Below are 13,428 nucleotides of genomic sequence, written 5' to 3' on the forward strand. Positions count from 1 at the left end.
TCAAGAGGTTTTAAAAGCGACATCGTTGGTACATCCGTCCTCTCAACCAACAGGGAACCCGAAAGGGAGAATTTCAAACATTTGTCACACTGAGACCCTCGACTCTTACCAGAAATGATGTCGGAGTCTGAAGTCTGTACGGTAAAGTTTTGTACTCTAAAGTAACATTTAAACTTGCCAGCAGTCAAAAGCAAGTCTTTATATTATTGGTTCTGGTGTACTATTTAAAAGCTCTTGTGTATGTTGATGTAGCTAAACCTACATTTGGACAACTTTCCGTGAATTCTTGTTTTTTTTGCCGCACCTTGCCAGTAAAATGAACTAAAAAGTACTGCATCAAAATCATAGCCTTATAACAAACTAATTAGACCAATGTCTGATTTTATTCATGTTTTCATCGTATAGCACAGATTCATAGAGGTGTTTTTTGTTAAGCTTTAATTTCAGTTAGAAGTTAAAAAATTTACCCTTTGCAGGGATATGGAGGAATGCAGTACAGTGTGCAGAGAGCTGATGCAGGCAGGGATATGGAGGAATCCAGTACAGTGTGCAGAGAGCTGATTCAGACAGTGATATGGAGGAATGCAGTACAGTGTGCAGAGAGCTGATTCAGGCAGGGACATTGAGGATTGCAGTAAAGTGTGCACTGAGCTGATTCAGGCAGGGATATGAAGGAATGCAGTACAGTGTGCAGAGATCTGATTCAGGCAGGGATATGGAGGAATGCAGTACAGTGTGCAGAGCTGATTCATTCAGGGATATGGAGGAATGCAGTAAAATGTGAAGAGCTGATTCGGGGAGGGATATGGAGGAATGCAGTAAAATGTGAAGAGCTGATTCAGGTAGGGATATGGAGGAATGCAGTACAGTGTGCAGAGAGCTGATGCAGGCAGGGATATGGAGGAATGCAGTACAGTGTGCAGAGAGCTGATTCAGGCAGGGATATGAAGGAATGCAGTACCGTGTGCAGAGCTGATTTAGGAAGCAATATGGAGGAATGCAGTATAGTGTGCAGAGAGCTGATTCAGGCAGGGACATTGAGGAATGCAGTACCGTGTGCAGAGAGCTGATTCAGGCAGGGATATGGAGGAATGCAGTACAGTGTGCAGAGCTGATTCAGGCAGGGATATGGAGGAATGCAGTACAGTGTGCAGAGCTGATTCAGGCAGGGATATGGAGGAATGCAGTACAGTGTGCAGGTAGCTGATTCAGGCAGGGATATGGAGGAATGCAGTACAGTGTGCAGAGCTGATTCAGGCAGGGATATAGAATGCAGTACAGTGTGCAGAGCTGATTCAGGCAGGGATATGGAGGAATGCAGTACAGTGTGCAGAGCTGATTCAGGTAGGGATATGGAGGAATGCAGTATAGTGTGCACAGGGCTGACTCAGGCAGGGATATAGAGGAATGCAGTACAGTGTGCAGAGAGCTGATTCAGGCAGGGATATGGAGGAATGCAGTGCAGTGTGCAGAGAGCTGATTCATACAGGGATATGGAGGAATGCAGTACAATGTGCAGAGCTGATTCTGGGAGGGATATGGAGGAATGCAGTACAGTGTGCAGAGCTGATTCAGGCAGCGATATGGAGAAATGCAGTACAATGTGCAGAGATCTGATTCAGGCAGGGATATGGAGGAATGCAGTACAATGTGCAGAGAGCTGATTCAGGCTGGGACATGGAGGAATGCAGTACAGTGTGCAGAGTTGATTCAGGCAGGGATATGGAGGAATGCAGTACTGTGTGCAGAGCTGATTAAGGCAGGAAAATAGAGGAATACAGTACAGTGCAGAGCTGATTCAGGCAGCGATATGGAGGAATGCAGTACAATGTGCAGAGAGCTGATTCAGGCGGGGACATGGAGGAATGCAGTACAGTGTGCAGAGCTGTTTTAGGAAGCAATATGGTGGAATGCAGTACAGTGTGCAGAGAGCTGATTCAGACAGGGATATGGAGGAATGCAGTACCGTGTGCAGAGAGCTGATTCAGACAGGGATATGAAGGAATGCATTACCGTGTACAGAGAGCTGATTCATGCAGGGATATGGAGGAAGGCAGTACAGTGAGTAGAGAGCGGATTCAGGCAGGGATATGGAGGAATGCAGTACAGTGTGCAGAGAGCTGATTCAGGCAGGGATATGAAGGAATGCATTACCGTGTACAGAGAGCTGATTCATGCAGGGATATGGAGGAAGGCAGTACAGTGAGCAGAGAGCGGATTCAGGCAGGGATATGGAGAAATGCAGTACAGTGTGCAGAGAGCTGATTCAAGCAGGGATATGGAGGAATCCAGTACAGTGTGCAGAGAGCTGATTCATACAGGGATATGGAGGAATGCAGTACCGTGTGCAGAGATCTGATTCAGACAGGGATATGGAGGAATGCAGTACAGTGTGCAGAGAGCGGATTCAGACAGGGATATGGAGGAATGCAGTACAGTGTGCAAAGATCTGATTCAGGCAGGGATATGAAGGAATGCAGTACAGTGTGCAGAGAGCGGATTCAGACAGGGATATGGAGGAATGCAGTACAGTGTGCAGAGCTGATTCATTCAGGGATATGGAGGAATGCAGTAAAATGTGAAGAGCTGATTCGGGGAGGGATATGGAGGAATGCAGTAAAATGTGAAGAGCTGATTCAGGTAGGGATATGGAGGAATGCAGTACAGTGTGCAGAGCTGATTCAGGCAGGGATATTGAGGAATGCAGTACAGTGTGCAGTGCTGACTCAGGCAGGCATATGGAGAAATGCAGTACAGTGTGCAGTGAGCTGATTCAGGCAGGGATATGGAGGAATGCAGTACAGTGTGCAGAGAACTGATTCAGGCAGGGATATGGAGGAATGCAGTACAGTGTGCACAGAGTTGACTCAGGCAGGGATATGGAGGAATGCAGTACAGTGTGCAGAGAGCTGACCCAGGCTGGGAAATGGAGGAATGTAATACAGTGTGCAGGGAGCTGATTCAGGCACTTGGTTGATGGCAGGTGCTTCTGTCTGGCTCTGATTCCTTCAGGAAATTTGGAAATCAGCAGGAAGTTTATTTCTATGAATGTTCCACAATCTAGAGAATGCATACCATAGTTTATTTCTTGGCCAACCAATTTATCTTTTTTCATTTATATATTTTGGAAAAGTTCTTTTCTGTAAATTCATATTCACGCTTTTAAAAATATTAAGTTTCTGCTTGGTTCACACCAATACTACTGTGGTTAGCCGCTGCCATGGTGTATCGCCCCCTTGTGGAAAATATCTGAAGTTCTTCACCGCTGCCTAGATCGAACTAAGGAGATCAAGAATCCACCAAATTGTCTAAAATATAACCTAAACGTATCAAATTAAAACAGCAGCAGTAGAAACGCTTACAAAAAATAGAATAATAATAAAATGATGTATTTATTACAGTTAAGTGGCCGATACATAAATATGGTTTCCATGGTGTAATGGTTATCACTCATGACTTTCAATCCTGTGATCTGAGTTCAAATCCCCGTAGGACAATCATTTTAGCATTATTATTCTTAAGATATTAAAAAGTGTTTCATCGAGCTGACGTTTCTATAAGAACATAAGAACATAAGAAAGTTTACAAACGAGAGGAGGCCATTCAGCCCATCTTGCTCGTTTGGTTGTTAGTAGCTTAATGATCCCAGAATCTCATCAAGCAGCTTCTTGAAGCATCCCAGGGTGTCAGCTTCAACAACATTACAGGGGAGTTTGTGCCACACCCTCACAATTCTCTGTGTAAAAAATGCGCGTCCTATTTTCTGTTCTGAATGCCCCTTTATCTCATCTCCATTTGTGAGCCCTGGTCCTTGTTTCTTTTTTCAGGTCAAATAAGTCCCCTGGGTTGACATTGTCTATACCTTTTAGGATTTTGAATGTTTGAATCAGATCGCCGCGTAGTCTTCTTTGTTCAAGACTGTATAGATTCAATTCTTTTAGCCTGTCTGCATACGACATGCCTTTTAAACCCGGGATAATTTTGGTTGCTCTTCTTTGCACTCTTTCTAGAGCAGCAATATCATTTTTGTAACGAGGTGACCAGAACTGAACACAATATTCTAGGTGAGGTCTTACTAATGCATTGCAGAGTTTTAACATTACTTCCCTTGATTTAAATTCAACACTTCTCACAATATATCCGAGCATCTTGTTAGCCTTTTTTATAGCTTCCCCACATTGTCTAGATGAAGACATTTCTGAGTCAACATAAACTCCTAGGTCTTTTTCATAGTTCCCTTCTTCAATTTCACTATCTCCCATATGATATTTATAATGCACATTTTTATTGCCCGCATGCAATACTTTACACTTTTCTCTATTAAATTTCATTTGCCATGTGTCTGCCCAATTCTGAATGCTGTCTAGATCATTTTGAATGACCTTTGCTGCTTCAACAGTGTTTGCCACTCCTCCTATTTTTGTGTCGTCTGCAAATTTAACTTTTTGTTTGCTTACTATACCAGAATCTAAATCATTAATGTAGATCAGGAATAGCAGAGGACTTAATACTGATCCCTGTGGTACACCACTGGTTACCTCTCTCCATTTTGAGTTTCACATGGAGTTATATGGTAATCTTAGGTATTGGTGAAGGCGTGGTTGAGCTTTAATGTATACTTCCAATTTCCCTTTGCTAAAATAAATCCCTTTGAGAACGAAAACCAGCGGTCCAGAGAAGCTGCTTATCTGCCTTTTGTACGCATTAAAAAAATGTGAAACACGCACTCAGTTTACCATTACCATGTCAGGAGGCTACTTTGACACTGCTCAGCAAACAAGTAACCTAACTTTCCAACACCACAACCATTGTAAACACACAGCAATGTGCAGATGTATTTTAAGATGTTAATTTACAGTCCACTGTGCCAGCCAGTATTTTAGAGTCATACTGATCATGCCTCTTTCAACTGATCAACTCTTACACATGTGGTACATCCGAGTAACTATTTAGAAAACTATTCATAACTTCCAATTACCCAACCCAGCAAAACCAGCCGACAAATTAAAATAAACGAGGAACAAACAACACTTTGTACAAGTCATTCATTTATTCTTTACAGATTGCTTCAATGCAGCCAGCCTTCATATCCTGGCATCACCTTCAATCAAACTCCTCGCGTCGGCTTCGCTTCACTGCAGTGTGCATTTTCTTTTGCTGCAGGCGTTCTCGGTTCATTTTGTCTATCCTGAAAAGAGAAACAATGTTAATTTGCTCTGGAGGCAAATTGTAAGGTTACGGCATCTCTGATCAAATAGTTTGTAAACATGAAGACAACTGGATATGGGAAAATGAGCATGAAGCTAATATCTGTTATCATCCAAAATCCAAGAAGTGACGCCAATATCACAACCCTCTTAGAGCAGAGTGCGGTTAGATTGTTTGCTACGGGAAGGATCAGCATCTGAAATAGTATAATTGAGGGCTAGTGCATTGCTGTGTCGTGGTACAAGGTAATGATCCCAGTTTTAAATGAGCTCTTGGCAGCCCTGATCAGATCCTGGTGTCACAGGAAGATTACCTGTAGCGTCGGAGAGCCACGTCTTCTTGGGAAGGCAGCTTGTGTTTCACGCTGGCAGCAGCGATCATGTCTCGGATCTTCTGCAAACAGTCAGACAGATTGCGCATCTGGTACCGGCTCACTTCCGAGGTGACGATCAGCTCCCCACTTCTGTTTATTCGGTTTGTATGCTGAGATGCAAAATAAATAAATAAAAACATAACTAACAGGGTTTTAACAGCCAGTTCTGAGGCCTGACCTATTACATGTAGTGCTCAAAACAGTAGAACATATTAAAGTCCCTGATATTTATTTACTTAAAAAAAAAAAGTATACACACCTCCTCAATTTTGTAAATGTCCCAGTGTCACGCAGCTGTGTACTATGTCACGCTGCTATCCCCTGATGTATGCAATTCATGGTATTTTTTTGTAAGTAAAACTAAGGCTACGATTTTGTCACAGAGGTCATGGAAATCCTGAAAATCGTGAATTTGAATGTAGTCTTGGACGCCTGAAAATGGATGTGAAACACATTTGATGAGGCGCTTCCTTTATTTCCTTTAAAAAATGCACTGAAAATACTAATCTGCGAGTGTCTGTAAATTGTTTGGTTGTGTATTCACGCAGCATTTATGTGTAGCTGTGTAGGTCAGCGAATGAGATAACTGAGCGAGCAAGTATGTAAATGGGTGACAGCTAAAAGAAAAACAATTGTGAGAGCTGTTTTCTGTAAAGAAAGAACAACAATGCATCGGAGAACAGAAGTTTTCCAACTTAGAGGCTCTTTTTACAACATTCTATTTCCGAATCGTGGAAAACTTGAAATCCTGGTTCACTCTAAAGTAACATTTAAACTTGCCAGCAGTCAAAAGCAAGTCTTTATATTATTGGTTCTGGTGTACTATTTAAAAGCTCTTGTGTATGTTGATGTAGCTAAACCTACATTTGGACAACTTTCCGTGAATTCTTGTTTTTTTGCTGCACCTTGCCAGTAAAACGAACTAAAAAGTACTGCATCAAAATCATAGCCTTATAACAAACTAATTAGACCAATGTCTGACTTTATTCATGTTTTCATCGTATAGCACAGATTCATAGAGGTGTTTTTTGTTAAGCTTTCATTTCAGTTACAAGTTAAAATATTTACCCTTTACACACCAGCTGTTAGTTAACTTTCACATTTCTTCAATGTTATTAGCAGTCAGCTCAAGTGAATATGTAATCTTAGTATTGATGTTACCTGAGAAATAATCTTTTGTCGCACATCTTCAGGAATCCAATCAGCTGTTTGTATGTGGAACCAGACTTCAGCTTGTGTGTTTACTAGAACAAAATGTGAAAAATGTACTATAACACAAAAGTAGCTGACTCTCTATAACCTGTGATGTTGTTGCCTGTCTAGTTAACTCTGTGGAGAATACTTCCCCACAACAGTGCTCCTGATCACCCTGTACATTAAATGAAATTTATAATTAAAGTTCGGGAGGAGGGTCAGACACCAATCTCCGCATCACCAAATTGAATCATTCAATTTACACATTAGCTAATTTAAATTGTTAGCACTATAAATACCCTCTTCACTTATCTCTCAGTTGCGTTTTGATTTCATCGTACATGCACGCATCATGGTCTGCATTCTGGATTATTCCGTTTCGACGGATGACGATCTGTTTGCTGTTTCCCCGGAGCCGAGATCCACGCAACCAGTTCAACCAGCCCTTCCCGGGCCAACTCCACCACAACTTTGGTCGGCGGTATTACCACTCGAAACTTCTCTGCCCAGATGTCAGCTTCTCCTGTCTGCTGTGGCTCCCGCCTGACCACTGTTCCTCCGCAACTCCTGAAATCAGAGACTGGACGATCTCCCGGATCCAGCTTTATCTTCGTAGCAACAACATCCCATTCAAATCTACAGCACGTAAGGAGAATTTGTTTACTTTATTTCATCCTTCCCGTCGCAGGCGCTATGACGTCAGCACTGATCGTTGCTTTACCCAGTGTTGCCAAGTGTAACGACAAAACAAGCCCAACCCATGTCAGTATGGGTGTTTTTACAAATTCCAACCCGCGACTCAAGAAGCTAGCCCAATTTCCGCGTATTATAAGCGGACTTGAAACACCTCGCCCGCACCGACTGCATCTCCACGAAGCGCTTCTACTACCGGAAAAATCCGAAAGCAGGACCATCGCACCTGTCAATCAAAGGCTCATTTAGCAGTTCCTGAGCATTCTGGCTCCAACTATAACCTTTCAGGTTACCTCCCCTCACTGCAGGCGTCCAGCAGGCCCCTGCAGTGACCTCTTTGGCCACTATGGGCGTCCAGCAGGCCCTCATAGTGATCCTTTCTCTGTGAAATGCTTTTCTTTCTGCGCTTCAGCAGTTTTGAGCATTTGTTTCTAGAGATTGTTTTTACAGTTAGGAGCGGCTGCTCCCGCGATCTATCCTGGGGGTTTCGACACCCGCCACTGTTGTATAATATGCATCTGTAACCTTTCTGGTTACACCCCCTCATCACTGCAGGCGTCCAGCAGGCCCCTGCAGTGATCTCTTTGGCCACTATGGGCGTCCATCAGGCCCCCATAGTGCTCCCTTCACCTCTAACTATAACCTTTCTGGTTCCCCTCCCTCACTGCAGGCGTCCAGCAGGCCCCTGCAATGACCTCTTTGGCCACTATGGGCATCCAGCAGGCCCCCATAGTGCTCCCTTCACCTCTAACTATAACCTTTCTGGTTCACTTCCCTCACTGCAGGTTCCCTAACCTTTCTGGTTCCCTTCCCTCACTGCTCATCGGCAGTTTTGAGCATTTGTATCCAGAGATTGTTTTGCCAGATTTGTAATAACTTCATTGAAGGAACCTGTGCTATTCTGCCTGTAACTTCCTTCATTTCCGCTCACCGTAACTCCACCACACCCTGCATCAACAGTCCCTCACGAAGATTGCTCCCTGCAATATGCAAATCGACCACGCCATATTCTTAATCAAAATTGCTGGGAAAAACGCATGACTGGCTAAAGCCAATATATCAAACACATTTAAAATTATGCCCATTGAGCCTGTCCTCAGGGGATTGTATTTTTTATATTTCCACTTTTCTGTCCGGTCCCCCCCCCCCCCCCTACTAAACGCAATCTTCTGTCCCTCCTAGGCCATTTAAACTACATGGGAGCATGGGAGGATTTGCAAACAAGAGGATGCCATACAGCCCATCTTGCTCGTTTGGTTGTTAGTAGCTTATTGATCTCAGAGTATCATCAAGAAGGATCCCAGGGTGTCGGCTTCAACATTACTAAGTTGGTTCCAGACCCTCACAATTTTCTATGTAAAAAAGTGCCTCCTATTTTCTGTTCTGAATGCCCCTTTGTCTAATTTCCATTCGTGACCCCTGGTCCTGGTTCAAAAAGTCTCCTGGGTTGACGTTGTCAATACCTTTTAGGATTTTGAAAGCTTGAATCAGATCACCGCGTAGTCTTTGTTCAAGTCTGAATAGCTTCTTTTCTTTTGGCCTGTCTGCATACGACATGTGTTTTAAATCCGGGACAGTTCTGGTCGCTGTTCTTTGCACTCTTTCTGGAGCAGCAATATCCTTTTTATTTTAATGAAGTGTCCAGAACTGAACACAGTATTCTAGGTGAGGTCTTACTAATGCATTGTACATTTTTAACATTACTTCCCTTGATTTTAAATTCAAAACTTTTCACAATATATCCGAGCATCTTGTTGGCCTTTTTACAGCTTCCCCACATTGTCTAGATGAAGGCATATCTGAGTCAACATAAACTCCTAGGTCATTTTCAAAGATTCCTTCAATTTCAGTATCTTCCATATGATATTTATAATGCACATTTTTCTTGCCTGTGTGCAGTACTTTACACTTCTCTATTAAATGTCATTTGCCATGTGCTTGCTCAGTTCTGAATGCTGTCTAGATCATTTTGAATGACCTTCGCTGCTGCAACAGTGTTTGCCACTCCACCTATTTTTGTGTTGTGTGCAAATTTAACAAGTCTGCTTACTATGCCATAATCTAAATCATTATGTAGATTAGGAATAGCAGAGGACCTAATACTGATCCCTGTAATACACCACTGGTTACATTGCTCTATTTTTGATGTCTCCTCTAATCAGTAATTACAGTTGGGTGCGGCTGCTCCCGCATTCCCCACCCCCCATCACTGCAGGCCCCTGCAGTGACCTCGCTGGCCACTATGGGCGTCCAGCAGGCCCCCATAGTGCTCCCTTCTCTGTCAAACGGTTTTCTACCAGCTGCGAGCTTCAACAGGGCCCCACTGCCCCCTTCTATTCCTTACCTCCGCGGTCTTCCAAATGTAACCTTTTAGGTTACCCTCCCCTCACTGCAGGCATTCAGCAGGCCCCTGCAGTGACCTCCCTGGCCGCCATGGGTGTCCAGCACGACCCCATAGTGGTCTCTTCTCTGTGAGATGCTTTTCTTCTTTCAGCTTACCGGCAGTTTATTCAAACACTTTCAAAACCATTCCCATTTCTTTGAATATCAGTTAGGGCCGCAATACTGCATACTCTGAAGGCCTTCTGTTTTCTACATGTTAACTACTCCCTAATCCACGTGCATGCATTTCATTGAATCCCTACTGCGTTCAATATGAGAAATTAATCTTTTATGTGGGACTTTGTCAAAAGCTTTCTCGAAATTTAAATAAACCATGTCATATGCTTTGCAATTTGTATGCAATGAGGATAAATCCTCGAGGCAGAGCTTTTATCTCCTACCTTCTCTCTATTTGATCCTTTCTGTCGATTCCTTCAATGATGTCATACTTATGGTTTGGTTTCTTTTTTTTTTTTTTCGCAAGGAACTCCGCCTGTGGGTGCTCCTACTAAAAGAAAGGAATGTCAGTACTTTCTTTTACGACAACTGTCTCCTGCTGCACAAAGACATTCAGCCGTTCAAAGATGCAGCTCCCTCTCTTGGCTTTGGAGGATACTACAAGGGAAAATTGGTTTTCTGCTCCATGGCCCAACGAATTCAGCATTATTCCTATAACCGATCACTCCTCGTCATTGCGCAAAGTGTGTCCATTTGCTGTAGCCGCACTCCTTTTGGGGGTCTTCCTGGGCTCAAAATCCATTCTTCTCCACTAACAATTCACCTTCAGTCTAAATCTTTAACAAGATCGTTCATTCTCCCACCATATAATGAGAATATTCAGAAGGATTACTTGTTTATCTGTTACTCATCAGTTCATTTTCAGAGCTCAACACATTCTCGGCCACCTGAATATAATTGATTCTCTTTCTTGTTTCCAAACGCAGAGATTCAGAGCATTGGCTTCCGAAGACGACCTCCTGCAAACTCAGATTCCTCATTTTTCAGACCTGACATTCATGTGAGCCACCTGCTGCATTCCCTGATTTCTGCAGGCTCAAGAAACAACTCTTCTCAGCATCACTCCCCGCTCACTGCAAATGTACCGGTCATCCTGGAATTGCTTTAAAATTTCACTTTGCATTCAACATTCCTTTCCATCATTTTCAGTGCCCGTAGTGTCATCCTGTTTTATGTCCCTTAAGAACAGAGCTATAAGATTTGAATTTCCAGCATAAAGTTTTTCTACAAACTCAACTCAATTTCACTGTCCCAGCTCTACACTCTGCAACTCACAAATTTCACTAATCCTGAAAGGGCTTCAACTATCAGAATCTCTTTCTCCTCCTGCTTGCCTACCTATTGCCATCAACGTACTCTCTTGGTGCCTCTCATCTGCTCCAGCTACTCCTGCCTGTTTTAGATAAAACCTTACAGCTCTTTCTCTTAGCCTTCTTGGGTTCCCATAGGTGCTGGGAGTCTACATCGCTCTCAAATTCAACCCCCAGATTCACCCCTTAATCTCTGACCTAGCAATCCCCTCATCTGATACCCTTTCCTTCCTGCTCAAAAGAAGTAAAACGGACCAGGAAGGTTAGAGAAAGCTTTTCAATTTTGTTTATAAATTAAACTCCCATGTTGGCCCATATGACCCCTTTCTCTCTTGTCCATCTCCATCTTTCTCAGGGCGCATCACCCTCAGGCCCGCTGTTTATTAACAAAAACTGAACAATCGTCACCCAACATTTGTTCTTCTTTCACCTGATTTATTTCCAGGTCCGGATTCGCAGCTGAGCAGTTTTCCGGTCCTTCCTTCAGAATCGTAGCAGCTTTTTCCCACTGAGTTCCAGACTCTCTTATCAAACGGTTGGGTCGTTGATCCTCCAGTGCTTACCAAGTTTATATTATAACAAATATTATGGAGCCTAAAAATGCTTTTACAGAAATGTGCTCTTAAGTGTTAGTAACCTGCCTGGAGGAAGGGCAATCGAATCAGCCATGGATTCCCAGAGGTTTATTTCCCAAAAATGGGTTTTGTTTTCCTCTCCTGCGTGCTGATGATCATTTGTTAAAGGTTGGCTAAACCTTCAAGTTGGCTATATTCAATTCTAACTGTGGCATTGAGACCGGCTTGTTCTTTTTGGGGGTCTCAGCCTCGTCCAGTTGGCCAGGCAGCGAACCCTCAAACCAAGTTAGGTTTGATGCCAAATGAATGTGTATATACAGCATACTTTTCTGTTAAATCGCATACTCCGCATTCTCTACAATAAATATTTGTACTAAAACATTTTGTGATTGGTGTTTGTCCCGAACTACTGAAATAAAATTTATAATTAAAGTTCGGGAGGAGGGTCAGACACCAATCTCCGCATCACCAAATTGAATCATTCAATTTACACATTAGCTAATTTAAATTGTTAGCACTATAAATACCCTCTTCACTTATCTCTCAGTTGCGTTTTGATTTCATCGTAACCCACCACCTCCCCATCTCCACCTTTCCTAATAACAGTTTTTATGTTTTATCAATTGGGGGTCTCAGCCTCGTCCAGTTGGTCAGGCAGCGAACCCTCAAACCAAGTTAGGTTTGATGCCAAATGAATGTGTATATACAGCATACTTCTGTTAAATCGCATACTCCGCATTCTCTACAATAAATATTTGTACTAAAACATTTTGTGATTGGTGTTTGTCCCGAACTACTGAAACATGCTTGTGAATATTTTAACAAAGACTTCCATTTCCATACCTTTATTAACATTCTGGCCTCCAGGGCCACTGCTTCGACAGTAGGTAATGGTGAGGCGATCTACACAAAAACAAAAGGTGCACGTCAGTAAACATGCTTCACAATAACATGCTTTATAAAAAGTAGCAATTCAATGCATCACTATTATGTCATAGCAGTGAAGGATGGGGGATTGTGATACCGTCTGAACGAAGACAAGCTTTTCCAAACTAGTCTGGACTTATTACAGTTTTTAAAGCTCTGGATTCCCGGATCCAAGTCATTGTAAACATATTCGGCTGCTTTCACAGCCCGATTAAAACCAATCTTGGACTGTGTAATGTTACCCTGGGTAAGGTAGTCCAAGATTAGTGCTAATTAAAACAATCGCAGTAGAAACGCTTACAAAAAAATAGAATAATAATAAAATGATGTATTTATTACAGTTAAGTGGCCAATGCATAAATATGGGTTCCATGGTGTAACGGTTAGTACTCTGGAGTTTGAATTCAGCGATCCGAATTCAAATCTCGGTGGGACCTTCGTTTTAGCATTACACCGTGTAACAATTTTTTTTTTTTTTTGGTTCCTGGGTAGTAAATGTTATTTCCTAATTGCTTATGCCTCAAAAGTATAGAAAATGGCTATTATTCCCCACAAACTTTGTTTTTGTGACCAGGATAGTGATATTTTGAAATTTACCTATTTTCCAGAACATTCCAGATAGATTCAGTGCTGAGTAAATTTGGAGTAACTTCTAGAACTTTCTAGAACTTTCCAGTAATATAAATAGTAGTATAAATACAGGGGCCTTAAGCCCACCAGTTCAGTTTAGTTCCAGCTGCCTAAGTGG

Source organism: Acipenser ruthenus, chromosome 17 (genome assembly GCF_902713425.1).
Source record: "Acipenser ruthenus chromosome 17, fAciRut3.2 maternal haplotype, whole genome shotgun sequence".
In the NCBI taxonomy this organism is placed as follows: Eukaryota; Metazoa; Chordata; class Actinopteri; order Acipenseriformes; family Acipenseridae; genus Acipenser; species Acipenser ruthenus.